This window comes from Rousettus aegyptiacus, unplaced genomic scaffold (genome assembly GCF_014176215.1).
Source record: "Rousettus aegyptiacus isolate mRouAeg1 unplaced genomic scaffold, mRouAeg1.p scaffold_m13_p_3, whole genome shotgun sequence".
In the NCBI taxonomy this organism is placed as follows: Eukaryota; Metazoa; Chordata; class Mammalia; order Chiroptera; family Pteropodidae; genus Rousettus; species Rousettus aegyptiacus.
Genome location: NW_023416306.1, coordinates 143,462,456 through 143,474,039, shown reverse-complemented (window position 1 = coordinate 143,474,039; position 11,584 = coordinate 143,462,456). Strand labels below are relative to the sequence as shown.

General features: G+C 39.5%; 1 pseudogene; it reads left to right on the top strand.

Annotated features, from left to right (window-relative positions):
- The first annotated feature begins 603 nt into the window (after nt 1–603).
- On the top strand, nt 604–722 carry LOC118600774 (annotated as a pseudogene).
- Nucleotides 723–11,584: the final 10,862 nt, after the last annotated feature.

The window sequence follows — 11,584 nt, the reverse complement described above, 5'->3', positions numbered from 1 at the left end:
GTGAAAAGAATGAATGATTTGTGGATAAGGTTGAGAACCATGGATTAGGCACTAGATTAGACATCTTGTGTACATTATTCCATTTAAGCCTCACCATCAACCTTCAATATCCCAATATCACAAAAAAAATTTTTTTTTGAAGTTTAGGTTAGTTACCTGAGGTCATAAAAAGAGAAAGTAGGTGCATTTATATACCTAATACTAATTAAGCGGCTCTGTCCTCTGGCTGGTCCAGGGACTAGCAACAGCAATATTACCTGGTGATTCTCCCAGGGCAAATGTTTTTAAAAATCTCTTCCAATAATTCTGTTCAGCATAGCAGTCTGAGAACCACTTTGTCGAACCTGGAGAAAGATCTTTAAAGATAAGCCATAGGACTCTTTGATCTTTCTCCTTATTTCTTTTGAATTTTTTAAAAATATTAAATCCTCTGTTCTTTTCTCTATTTATAAAAGCTATTCATACTCTTTAAATTATATTTCAGAAGCTACATATAAGCACTAAAAATAAAATGAGGACATAGTTCCATAGTATAGCAGTTAGCATGTCTACTTTACACACAGAAGGTCCTGGGTTCATGCCCCAATGGAGCCATAGTCCCTGGTCTATGGCCATGCCACCCTGAACGTGCCCAATCTTATCTGATCTCAGAAGCTAAACAGGGTCAGGCCCAGTTAGTACTTGGATAGAAGACCACCTAGGAAGACCAGGTGCTGTAGGCATAAACAATAATACATAATTTTTAAAAATGAAAAATTACTGGTAGCCTGGCCAGTCGGATATAAACACTAACTTTTTTGGTGCTCTCTTTCCAGTCCTTTTTCTGTGTTTATATATACTCACACATATTTTAATGAGTATGCATTTTTTTTTTTTTCAGTTTTCAGTTTTCAAAGTACTATTGGACATCTTCCCATGACGGTAAAAAGATTTGCAACAACATATTGAATGCTCATATTATATTCCATGAAATAAATCTACCATCTAGTCAACAAGTCAACATTTAGTCAAATCTAGTTAACATTTTTATTAGTTACTCAGATGAAGAAGTATATTGATCAAATATTTATTTGGATGACACAAAGCTGGGACAGGTGGCTAACATACTAGATTTAAAGAGTCAGAACAAAAGCTTTAACAAGTGGGGATTATGACTCAAAATTGATATAAAATTTGATAAAAAACCAAAACTTTGCTCTGTAGTGTCTCTTCGTCAAAATACCATATTTCTGGGAGTGGGGGCCATACTGACTCTATGAAGGAGACAAAGGTAGGGCAGGCAAACTGACTCACCTGTCCACCCCAGTCAGGTATCAACAAACAAAGAAAGTGCAGCAAGTCGTGGTGCAACATAAGCAATGAGAATCGTAAATGGTCACCTAGGAACATGTAGAATGCAAAGCTCAGTATAAATGCGTCACTACCTCAGGAGAGCTTGGCCGTCCACTCTGTTAACAGGAGGGTTCTGCAGCAGTTTCCCTGATATGATTTTCCTGAGGAAAGTCCTGAAGTTCAGATCCTGGGTGCTGCCTGAGAGGCTAACTTCCCACGGCTTGCACTGCTCTAAGTTTGCACACTGGTCAGAGACGACCTAGCAAAACTCTCTGCTATCATTTAACACATATTTAAAGTTGAGCTAAATAAAATTCTTGGAGTTTTTGCCCACAGACCGCGTCTAGTAGAGAGCTCCAATCTTAGCTAACTTATTCGCCAAAATCAAAAAAAGTATCTTCAGACATTTTGAGAAACACGTGGTTTGGTCTCCTTGAAGAGCACGTGTTGGGCTGGAAGAACTCTGCCATTTTAATGTTGGGAATGAGATGTTATGTCCATCGGATATAAGGACAGCCAGAGGCAGGCTATGTGAGCCTACAGCAGCGCACACTGCGGGGAAGAGGGTCTTGCACTGCATCTGGATGAAAGACCTGGCACCAGTCCTTCATAAGCCCAATCTCTGTTGTTGTCATCCTTGCTCCCAAGCCTGCCATGCTTTAGGGCTCTGTGGCGCTGTTCATGCCACAGTCATCTAGGATGAGGTAAAAAGGCCTAAGGGAAGCCAGATGCTTCAGATTTCAGCCTCAGCTGTCAGGCCCTCTATGGAGGTTGAATTGAAGTCTATCAGTCCACACAGCTGTGGTCAATCAGGCACTTTAGGGTTTTGCCCCTACAGATTTCTTTTGCCAACTTGGGAGGTTAATAACGATTAGTTTATATTCAATTAACTTTGCAACTTCCCATATTCCCTTTTCCAATCATCTGCAAGGGGTCCTCATACATAAACACTATTCCCACAGCTCTTTGAAAAAAGGTTGAGTTATCATGTGGGTTTAGGATAGACAGGGAAGAGCCCTTGTTGGTGATATTTTAATGAAAACTTCTCCTTATTATTTGGACCAGAGTTTAGTCTATCATATTTTTCCTAAAGGAAATCACTTACTCTCCTCTTAATTTACTAGGTAGTGTATCTAAAGTGTGTGTCACTTTCCTGCTCGATAAATTTTAAGTTCTGGGACTCGTGGGCCAGTTTCCTCATGAGGTCAGCTATAGGAACAGGTGTAACACTATTTATTATTATTAAACTCTTTGTTGACTTTGTGGAACAATTTGATAAGAAAAGCCTACGAGTGTTTGCCACTTATATTGATCTTTTCATAATCTGTGACTCTGAATACTGATATCAGTTATAAGCCGAGATGCACAAGCTCAGTATTAATTCCCCAGGTCCAGTCCCACCCTCGGCACAAGACTTATAATGAACCTGTACTTAATACTACTGTGCTTCAAGGTCAAGAATAACAGTCCATCAGTGGATCAGATACAGTGTTTACTACGGTTCCAAGGAGTAGCACAATGGCCTTTCTCTGGTACATCAATGCCATAGTTTTAGTATCAAGAACCAGAAAGGTATTAATAGACAGCTGAGCCTATTTATTGGTGTTGCAAAGAAAAGTCAGTTGCTCTAAATTCAAAACCATCAACTTCCTAGTTTTATACATACATTAGATTTTTAAACTTATATATACCCTTCGCATAAAAAAAGCTAGATGTTCTATGAGTGATTTACTGAGATTTGTTTATGGATAAATAGGCATTTGGTTATAAGAGATTAAAAATTTTTTCAAGCTAAAATCATTGAGGCAGCACTTTGTGCATCATCTTGTTAGAGCAAACATCAAATTATTTCTTAAGGAGAATCTGAGCACTGACAGACAGTCCTTTCTTACCCCCCTCCAAGTGTAGGCGCAGTGGCCTTCTGTCTACCGTATGTCCTTGTTAGGTACTTCAGATTTAATAAGAAGTTGTCAATCCCTCCCTAGCTTGCTTGTTTATTAAAACATATGGCTCTGAGAGTTTAACTTACAACACAGAAACTCTATGCTCTAGTAATTTAGGAGGATATTTTAACTTAGAACTCATTGCTGCTCCTTAACTATTGAAAACTTTGGGAAATGAACAATAATTGTGAAAGATTACCTGAAGGATAGCCCATGCACCATTCTCGTAGATCAGTAGTTTTCAAACCTCTTTCTTAACCATAGAGTCCTTGTTCAAACCATGTCTTAGAAACCCAGGGTCAGAGACAGGGATGCTGGGAAGGGAGGGGAAGCTTGAAATCCCACCACTGATGGGGCCCCCAAAGCACAGCTTGAAAGCCATTGCTAGCTCCTCTAACTCCTATCTACAGACTGTGGGGCAAAGAACCACAGAGTGGCACACCAACTAGATCACAGGGCCTCCCTAGAATGGCTTCACTGAATTGTGCTTTGACCAAGTACCATTATATCTCACTCTGGATAACACTGTAAGAAACAGTCTCAGGAAATGACTGCAATATTTACTGCAAGGATATTGTTAATGATATTGTTTACCTAGTTTAACAACATCTTCTCTGGAAGAACCTCAAGGAGAAATTGTTTCCTATTCTTTGTACCAGGAATCATTTAAATTCTTCTGAGCTAATGGTTTATTTTCTCCTGTGGATGTAGTGATCCATCCTTCCCTCTTAGGCTGTTCACTAGGAACCTTAAGAAGCCAGCCTGCTGACCACCCCATGCAAGCCACAGGATTTCATGGCAGGTGCTTCATGAATCAACTTCTCATTCAGTTCCACTTTATTTTACAAAACGTACTCCCTTTGCCTCATTCTTTCACTTTGAAGTATTTTTTGTATGTTGTTCTATTTCATATTGTAAAACCACCTCAATCCTTTAAAAAAACATTATTGTATATAATCAAGCAAATTCTTAAGAACATCTACTAACTCAAGCTATACAAAGGAAGGAGCCAGAAATGATGAGGGTCTAGATCCAAAGAGGACCAGGTCAGGAAATGAAGCATGGTCTGGAAATAAAAATCTTGAGTTGAACATGAAAGCCATCTTTGGAGTTCTTAAAGAGTAAGTAGGGAATTCATTACTCCAGAGAATGAACCTAGAATACATGATGGTCATTACTGAAAAAGCTGTCAAATCTTAGGACTGGACAAGAAATGGATCTCACAAATTGGTGAGTTCCTTAACACAAGATGTATTCAAGCAGAGCCCAAATGACCCCTTCGCTGGAAAGTTACAAATGTGTAGTAGACACCCTTTGAGTGTTCGGCCAAACTACAACCCCTCCTTTGGAAGACTCCCTTTACCTTTTACTGAAGAGGAAGATGTAGGCAGCCACGTAGGTGTCATGAGACCTTTCCCCCACCTCTCCCATCCCTCTTAGAAGAATTTGGACCAGGGCTAGACCTCTGACACAAGTTGGATTCTCTCTTGAACTAAAGAACAGGAGCTGTAAGGTGACCAAGCACTGGCGCCCAAATCAGAACTGTGGCAAACCAAAGCCATGCAAGGCTAAGATTTGGAGAAGCAAACTGAAAGTCTTGCCGAAGAAGGTGGCCTGCTGAAGTGCAGAGAAAAGCAGCAACAAGAAACAATGCAGAGAGAGGGAAGCTGCCTGATGATTTTCTAGTTCTGTGAGAGCTAGATATACTTCCTTCAGTTCCTTCCTTCTGCAACATTCATCTTCTCTGTACAACAGTCACTTAAGCTGACTTAAGTTTCTGTTCCTTGCATTGCAGAGATCCCTGAGTAAGATCAGAGAGAATCCCCAGGTGGATTTGAAGCTGGAGTAGATTAGTGGCTATCCAAGCTGACCATCAGAATGCTCTGAGTAAGTTTCCTGGGCGCCAGCCCCTAAAGATGGTGATCTAGTGGCAAGAGGCGGGGTTCAGGGAATTTATTTTTAAACATTGTCCCCACCTCCAGTGATTTTGCTACTTGGCCAGCATGGGAACCACTGGATAAGGTATTATCTAGGGTCTTGGTCTTTATAAGCTTCAAAGTTGACACAACACAGCCATCCTCATAGTATTCTTCCTACACGAAACTAAAATTTTTAACACAACCATCACAAATTCAGATTTATTATTCAGAGAGAAAGGTCAGGGCCCCTGCAACCCATCATAGGTATACAATCTCCAGTTTGAATATTAACAACCCAATATTGATCAGCACACATGACAAGTAGAGGTCCCCAGGATGTCGGGACAAATATTTAAACATTTGAATCAGCGACCTAGAAAACGGAATTGAAAGTATATTTATTCGATTTACTGATGCTATCAAACAGGAAAGAGCATCTACACACATCTTCGTTAGGCAATTCAGTTTTCCTAAGACGTCAACCCTCCCTTCCCACTTAACGGATATGAGGACATATGGCTTTGCCCTCACCTGGGAACAGACATCTATTTAATTCAACTTCAAAATATGACAACTTTCTGAACATGTTTAAATGTTTATTTACTCCTGATAGATGTGTGAAGAATTCTCAAAGTTTCCAATAGATATTGTGACTGTGTGAAAGGGAAAGCCAGAATGTATATTGCAGGCTTCAGTGAGGTCACCCCCACACCAGTGAGTTTTAGAATGGCAAGGGAGGAACCTCAAAAGATGTGCTTGTCCCACTGACACTGCTAAGCATTGGTGTCCCCTCGCTCCTCCAGTCCTCACCTTGGGTATACACGCCCTCTCATCATTCACACTAGACACAATTCCATCGTCACTTCCTTTTTTATTTCCAGTTACAGAGTTCTTCCTTCCCCTCTGTGTCAACCCTGCCACTAAACTTGTCCTCCTATTTTGGGTCTCTCCACCGTCCGCTCACAAAGCACAACCTTACCACCAAACTCCATCCACGCAGTTCAAGCCCAACCCCTTCCTTGCTGGTTGATCTCCACTATGTCCTAACCTGGCCATCTCATAATCGATGTCAGTGCCACTTCCAGTGTCACCTCAGCGCCACTTCTAGTGTCACCTCAGTTCCATTTTTCGTTTTATACTGCCCCCTGCAGTTCAACTCACCCAACTAAGCCCCACTATTTTTCAGTAAGTTAGTGACAAAGGGCCAACACACTGCAGCAAGGAGCTCTGTCTTTTGTGCCTCCAGAATGTTCATTGAAGTTTCTCTGCATATTCCACTAGGGGGTACCACCCCATAATTTTTGAAACAGGAAGTCTGCTGAATACAGTTCTTAATGAAAAATGAAGTCCAGGCACAGTGAATTTTTTAAAACTTTTCTCAACACATGCTGTAATTTTATGAAGCAATTTAATGTGATTCCTTTTAAATAAAAGCTGCCCCGAGGGCAGAGTAATAGGCACCAATCCTGAGTAGTATAAACTTATATAAGAGAACGCCAATTAAAAACCCTGACTCTATTACAGTAAGATAAATAGTCATGAATTAAATGAAATAAATGCAAAAACTGAGTACAGCCAGACAAGTAAAGTTATTTTTACTTCAGCAAGAGAAATAGGCATGCTAAACAAAAGTTGGTTTCAAAAATAAAAGCTTTTGTTACACAAAAATAAGGCAACTCAGATGTTCTGGGACTCTTCGCATAAATGGAACAAAATTCTCTTATCTTCGGTGTGTAAGAGAAGACCTGAAACACTAAAAATTGGTTCAAGTCTTCAGGTTCTTTTAAAAGGAAGTATGCCCAGGCATTACAGTGCAGTAACTGAAAATGCAGGATGCTGGAATTAAGCTGAACTTAGACTCCCTGAACTCTCCTGACCTCCATGAGCACTTAGCCAGCCTCCATTTCCTCAGCCTAAATCTTAGTTCTGCATCGGTTCAATGGATATGATAAGACTACTACCACCCAGGTTTGTGGTGTGAATTAGATGAAATAATGTAAAGTGCTTACAGGGTGGCCCACAGTAGATGCTCAATGAATGCTATTTATTCAATGAGTCAGTGTAAGGAAGACCTCTTGAGACGACCAGGTACAGAAATCTTTCCATTGAAAGAGATATTCGCTCTTCTGGCAAACTACTCATATGGATAAGCAATCAGGAGACCAGAAAAGTTAAGCGATTTGATCGAGGTCACAGTTATATCCTGAGGAACTCTAGAGCAGAACTTGAGACATCTTTACTGTCAGGCAGCATTCTTTCCCCAACCTATACTACTTCTCCTAGTATACGATAGTTCATTAGCATAGACTAAATATATTTTGTGCTTAACAACTGAATTTGTTGGCAAAGTTGTGATGAAAGTAACAGATATACATTGTTGTGACAGTGTCAAAGACTCTAGCAGAATGTACCTATAAAGAGTTTGACTTTTAAGCCCCTTTGCTACTTTTAGAAATTTATGCTAAGGAAATACAGTTGACCCTTGAACAAAACTGATTTAAACTGCATGGATCCACTTATATGTGGATTTTTTCAATATATTGGAAAATTCTTGGAGATTTCCTTATTACCATGAAGCAGTCATGTCAATTACACCAGGCTAACCCGAAGTAATCATGTTGCTGCTTCTTTGTTTTCAATACATGAATTGTTATTCCTGTAAAAAAAATATGAATTTCTTTCTCACATTATCTTTTCATTTTTGATGTTTAACATTAGTAATATGTATAATATTTACAGTAATTTGTACCATATAAGACAATATTAATGTAGGTTACTAACAGTCGACTCATCGTGTAGATGATATATAATTATGATATCAATATAGTATAGTACTGTAAATATTTTCTCTTCCTTATGATTTTAATAACTTTTTCTCAAGCTTACTTTATTGTAAGAATACAGTATATAATACATATAACATGCAAAATATGTTTTAATCAACTGTTGGTGTTATCAATAAAGCTTTTGGTCAACAGTAGACTTCTACTAGTTCAGTTTTGGGAGAATCAAAACTTATATGCAGATTTTGACTATGTAGGAGTCAGCACCCCTAACCCTTGTGTTGTTCAAGGGTCAACTGTAATATAAAAGGTTACATGCAAATACATCTCCACCACTATATTCTTTAGAATAAAAAAAAAAACTGTAAATAATCTACATGCTCAACAATAAGAGGGTAGTTAAGTATGGTAGACCTGTGAATTTTGGAACCATTAAAAAAGTATGAAACCACAAAGAAACATGAAAAATAATTATTTTATTCTTCATCACATTTCAAAAGGAGGTAATTTAACAACTAGAATGACAATTATATTTTATTATAATTATGACCAATTAAAAATTAAATATTTATATGGATAACATCCAAAAAATGAAATGTAAAAATTAAGTCATTTTAGGAATATTGGGATTGCCCTTTTCTTTCACTGCAAGTTCTCTTTCTAATAAAGAGATGGAATAAATAATTGTTTAAAATGAACTTATTTCTTTATTGGTACTAAGAATAATTTAAATGATCCAAGTGACATTTAATGCATCATGATAACATACATAATTAAATAAAAGACATGAGGTCAGAACCCTCGCTCCATAATAATCTCTGAGGAATACAGCAATGTATCTCGGTTCCTGACCTTCAGAACTTATGCGCTGAGAGAAGAAATATGACATATACATGGATCTCGGCACTGCTCCACCTCCAAAATTTTTAATATCCCATCTCATACCAGCGCCTTTTCCCTTCAGCTTTCATGCCACCTGTTCCTTAACATTATTAAGACTGCCAGTCTACTTACTGGTCCCTATGTTTTCTTCTGATCCACCAGCTTGGTTTCATTTTCTTTGCCATTCAGCTCAAATACTAAGTCCTACCACTTTAGCTACCCCCGCCACAGGAACCACACTATCTTGAACCTTTAGCTTTCTAATTCGCCTGCCCTGAAAACCCCCATCTGTTGGACACAATCATTTGCCATCTCACAGCTGAGGTGGCAGGACTCTCCTAGACAAAGCCACCCAACATCCTTTCTTGTGTCCTCAGCTGATTCTCTCTCCCGCTCCTGAAAGTCTTCCCTACAATCTCATGCTTTCCCTTCCATCTCCTCCCTCAATGCCTTTTACTGCACAGAAATTCTTAAATGAAAATGTTCTTTGAGTAAAGCCCAAAACTCAGTTGCTTTCCGCATCTATTCTTATTCCCTGATCTCCAATGTCAGAGGTGATGTGCTCTGTCTCCTTCTCTGGGCCCAGTGTCTCCTGCCTGCTCCCGCCTCTGTACCATCCATGAACATGTCACCCATGTCTTAATCCTTGCCCGAACTATTTTCTTCCCTCAGAATAAACACTTGTCTGTCATCAATAAGGAAGCTTTTCCTTTAGGATATATACTCTTCTAAATGATTTCCACTTGCTTTTCTCCTCCCCCTACCCCACATTTCTAAAAACAGGTGTCTTACCTTGGCTGTCTCCACTTCCTCTCTCCCTCACTTGATATAGCCTGACTCCTCCCACCCCTCCACCGAAATTGTTCCCATAGAAGTCAAATCCAATGTTCATTTTCATTTCTTATCTTACTTGAACCCTCAGCTGTGTTTCACCCTGTTGACAATTCCGTCTTGAAATATTCAGCTTTTGGGACACTCTGGTTTTACCTTAGTTGGCAGAATGAATAAACTTCAGGTCACCCAGGGAAGGGAAAGCTGGAAAGACTCTCAGCTCAAGAGAACTTGGATTTTTAGGGGAGTGGTGGCATGGCAGTTGTTAGACTTAAGACCTACTAGATTAAGTTTTGAGAACTGAAAGCTTCCTAGAGACTAGTTCTTTGGACTCTATGTCAAGCCAACTAATGACTCAATGACTTGGAGTGGGTGGAACTCAACCATAACAATGCAGAGAACTGTTTATTCTTTTATTTTATTGAAATAAGGGGTAGTAGAGACTGAATCATAAGAACTTGTTGGCATTTCCTCTCGGGGTATGATTAGAAGTGAGGGAAGTAGAGTTCAAGTCATCTGGACCTCCTTCAGTAGACTCTAACAGTTAAAGCTTCCAAATTACATTCCATTCAGAGAGATGGAACAATTTTTTCATTATTAAAATATTACTTTTTAATATCAGTATCTTTCTGTAAAGTACAATTTGGTACCTGATTATGCCAGCTATTTTGATTCTTTCTTACTCCTAAGTAATATGCCTCCTATCAGACTGCAAATGTCTTGAGGACAAGGCTACTTTTTAGTCTCTTATTCTATCGTCTATATTGCTTAGCAGCTTAGCATAGGGCTAAACACTTGGAGATACTTAAAAAAAAATTCCTGATGTTTAATTTAGCAAGTATTTTAACCTTCTAAATTTCAAGGGGTTTTGAATGACTCCTGAATGCAATATATTGTTCTGGGTGCAGAAGTGTAATATAGAAATACGTAAGTTATTTGCATTTTATGAGCTGTAGGAGAGCCAATATCTAGGGAGGATTTAGCAATAAATTCAGGTGGCCCGACACTCCATTGTGTATACTGCACCAACCTAAATATAAAAGCCAGAATCTCAAGCAATGTTCAGCCCTAATTTGAGTTCAACTTTCAAAAAATTCTATAAATCCCTGTAGTTCATCTCCTTAGGCCAAACATTCCCAATGTCCTTACTGTGGGCAGCAGCTAGATCTTTTAGGACCCAGGATCAGGCCTTTCTGCAAATAATCAGGCAAAGAAAAAGAAAAAGAAATCACTTATAGTCCAGTGCATTTTTCTGCTTGTGTGGTTTGGTTTCTCCACCAGCTAGAGAGACATTTAAAGGCTCTGAACTTCTTGCAGTCTTCAATTCTCTTTTTAAAGTCATTTTATTTTTAGAGTACTTTCCACTTTTCTTAGTTAAACAATCAGATCAGGGCACCTGGCCGGAAAACCATTTACCTTTAAAAAAAATATGCTAGAATTTGAATGCAGGCATTGAATTAGAAACAGATTTACCACAGTGTAAATCTTCTGGGCATTACAATTTGTGGCTGAAAGTTGACTGAAAGGGAGTCCATAAGTTAACCTACAAAGGCAAGAGGATCTAGAGTGCTTCCCCCCCCCCCCCCCAGATAAAATAGGATTAATAACCTGAAATCTTCAAGTTTCCGGGACCCACGGTGTAATCCTTCAGTGGAACTCTGTGCTGCAGGTTGCAGCTCCTATGATTTCGGGAAAGAAGGCTGGTCAGCCCCTCCAGCCACTTGGGAGGAGGAAGGGAAGGTGGTACCTGAGCAAGGTATGAGCCACTCAGAGGCAGCCTGGGGCCGCCACTCACCTCGAAGAGGAGGAGCTGGCGCCCAGACCCATCCGGACCGAGAGGGAACTAGAGCCTTGGCTGCTCCAGGTGAGGGAGGAAAGGAACACGAGCCCAGCT